General features: G+C 40.6%; 1 long non-coding RNA gene across 1 annotated transcript; it reads left to right on the forward strand.

The window, feature by feature from the left end:
- Positions 1-1,957: 1,957 nt before the first annotated feature.
- On the forward strand, positions 1,958-2,416 carry LOC119729554. Its single transcript, XR_005271254.1, has 2 exons — positions 1,958-2,201; positions 2,333-2,416. It is a non-coding gene; the product is annotated as an uncharacterized LOC119729554 (long non-coding RNA).
- The last annotated feature ends 856 nt before the right edge of the window (positions 2,417-3,272 follow it).

The following is a 3,272-nucleotide window of genomic DNA, read 5'->3' on the forward strand; positions in this document are numbered from 1 at the left end:
TATTGCACTTTCATTTCATACACATGCGCCATCCCCATCAATCTAATTCATCTATCCATCAATGGTAATGATCGCCATCACCCTTGAGGGTCTATGCTAAGTTGGTAAAGTAGACAAAACAAACCTGTATGCCGAGCAGCCAAAAAACAACCAACAATCTGTAATGAACCGTTGCGTACACGTATACGAACAGACGGTGGCTCTATAAGAGGATGGAAATAAAGTATATATTTTAGAAAGATTTAATTTTTTTGCCGAAAGATTACTCTCAATAATTTTACCTCATACTGCAAATAACTAGCATATAGCAAGTTGATGAAAAAATATGTATACAAGAGCCAAATGAATTAAAACTCCCAAACTGATTTGTGTGTTGAAAGTCAACAGATTTGTGTGTTGAAAGTCAAAATGCAGATGTGGTTTTGCTACTAGGCCAAAAAAAAAAAGTCTCCGGTTTCTGGTATGCGCGCGCGTCGCCGTAGCCAGGCGCGTCGGCAAAATGAAAAGTTTTTTTCAATGAAAGATGATGTCTCAAAACCGCCAAACTCACTGGTTAGACTGGAATCCTGCTGCTGCACAATTTTAACGTGTTTTTAGATGGGGTTATGATCGAGAATAAGCTTTATGTGGCCTCTCTGGACTCCCATATATTTGCACTAAGTTTAGTCGGGCACCATTTGCAGTCATCAGCCGACATTTGAAGCAAAAAGTCAGGTAAAAAAAAAAAAAGCCGCGTCGCCGCACCACTTTTTGGGCAAGCTCCATACCAGAAACCGGAGATTTTTTTTTGGCCTAATCAACACTAATACTAAGACCTGTCTATTAACAATTTCGGGAAAAAAGTTAAGTAAATTGTTTTGATTCACAAAAATAAGGGTTGAACAAATAACTGAGCCTAGAAAGAATTCTGAACGAATTTTTTTTTTAGATTACATGATTGTGTGTTGCCAAGTATTTGTATTGTGTGTGAGTTTGTTTCTGCATTCAACAGGATACATTGAACAATACAGGACAATAGGGTCCCCAATTCCCGAGAGATCCCCTATTTGGATTCGTGTACAAAACATAGGGGATGCAGGGGCGTAGCACGGTCATTTTTATGGTGGTGTAATTTTTTTTGAAAAGGACACTTGCACATCCGTTGTGAAATGTCCACAGTTTTTTTCTCTGGACACTTGGCCTCCGTAAAATCTGTCGTACCATCTGTACCATCTGTCGATGGGGGCGCTGTTCAAAACCGACAATTATGCACACAAAGGGCCAATATATGGTGCTTTTCAGGGCGATACATGTGCGGAATTCTGAAAAAGGCACCCAAAACGGCAGATGCCACAAAAAAGGGCACCACTTCTTTTCTGAAAAGGGCACTTGTTCAGAAAAAAGGCCACTACGTAAAAAAGGGCGGCCACTCTTTACAAAATATTGGGGGGGGGGTTACCCCCCCCCCCCTGCTGGCTACGCCTATGGAATGTCTTCCTATAAAGTTAAGGTACAAACAAAAGAGGGACAGAACAGGGGTCCCCGGTTGCAGGCAAAAACACAGTGTATGTGTGTTTGTTGGGTGAGTGGGGCTTTTTGGGGGGGGGGGTCTTATAAGCTATACACAGAAAACAAACTCACTGTGATTGTGGCAAATTCGCAACAACGGCGACTAAGATACTACAGATTAATAACATCCTGTCCATTCGGTGGCCAATCTCTTGCCAAATCTATAAAAAAAAAAAAAACATAGTTTGCAGGAAGATATTATTTGTGAAGGACATTTTGGATTGTACATTTAGGATGAATATTATTTCAGCGTGAAATTCCACACCTTCTAACCTTCCAATGGGTGCTGCCACCGGCTATCACTAGTCTTGTCTCTATTCTGTATTTATGTGGGAGTCCCGATATAACAGGACACCGCCATTGTGTATGGCGTGTTTATCGTTTATCTCTATGACACCGCGCGCTATTGCGTGCGGAGGGACTGTCCCTCAATGAGAAATCATTTTGCGGAGAGCTCGAGTGGGCAATCGATGAGAAATTCGGACACATACATGTAGGAGAATGCTGTACGCTAATGTCACTGTCAGGAACTCAGGAATGATAACCCTGCTTCCTATAATTTCGGGGGACTTAAGTTCCAGGAATACCGAATGTACACCACTCCATGTACATGCATTGAGACATCCTAACATTTTGGACTGACTGACCCTGGGGTAAGGTTTTATATATATTTATTATTATTTTTGAAGACAATTATTGAACTAAAAGTGTGTCTAGAACCCAGATATTATTATGAAACTGTGTATTATGTAATCAATAGGCAATACTTATTTTTCTGTTACAGGGTTTTGTTTTGGGGTTTTCTATTCCTACCTCTATGATTGACCAAGCATCCGATTGGAAATAAACCGTAGTGATCGAGAAGTGATTGACTGGTGTCCAGTTTCATCCGTGTTTAATCAAGGACGGACCCCAGCCCTACAATTATAATAGGGTAGACCACCACAGTAAAAATGGCGTCGTAGACAGGATGCTGGGAGTTATTGTCATCAAGCTACCTCTACCAAAGAGACCCCCAGAGTCAGACTGGATGATGGCATTACCGGGCGGTGTGGCCACTTTGACATTTTGTCATGTAGTTGTACTTGTGTGACGAGCACAAGTCTGTTTGTATTGTTGGCATATGCCAACTTGTTTTCATGGTGTACAGCCATGGGTATTGATGTATAACCCTGCTATGTAAGACTTTTTGACAAACTCACTTTTTTTTTGGCTCACAACAGAAGATTTTGTGTAGTGTTGTTGGAAAGTGCCAACATTTTGTATTCACGTACTACTTGTAAGGTGTGCTACAGAAATTTTCAGAGAAATTGCAGCCTAGAATATTCTTTTGTATTTGTGCGCTTTCACTGATCTATCCAGGGAATTTTTGCATTTGCATCCCCTGTTGACCCTTGTTGTATACAGCTCATTTGAAGACTGTTTGTATTGTATGGGTCTACTCCTTTCTGTCCAATTTGTTCCAAGGTGGAATCTGTCAACATTTTACCTTCCTGCTTTGTATGCATGGAATTCTAGTTCTAAATTTGTAGAACTATATTTGTGCTCACTGTTGAGTGGTTTTGTGAATAACCCATTGTGAGATTTTGTTTGGCAATTTCACCAGAATATTTGGGACCTTGTAGAGACATATTTTGTGGTCAGTGAATAGTTCACTTTCATGGCTAGGCTTTTTCCTTATGTTTTGACTGGATTTTTCCTGTTAAGCGTACACATTTTGATTG

The sequence above is a fragment of the Patiria miniata genome, unplaced genomic scaffold (genome assembly GCF_015706575.1).
Source record: "Patiria miniata isolate m_02_andy unplaced genomic scaffold, ASM1570657v1 HiC_scaffold_1, whole genome shotgun sequence".
Classification (NCBI taxonomy): domain Eukaryota; kingdom Metazoa; phylum Echinodermata; class Asteroidea; order Valvatida; family Asterinidae; genus Patiria; species Patiria miniata.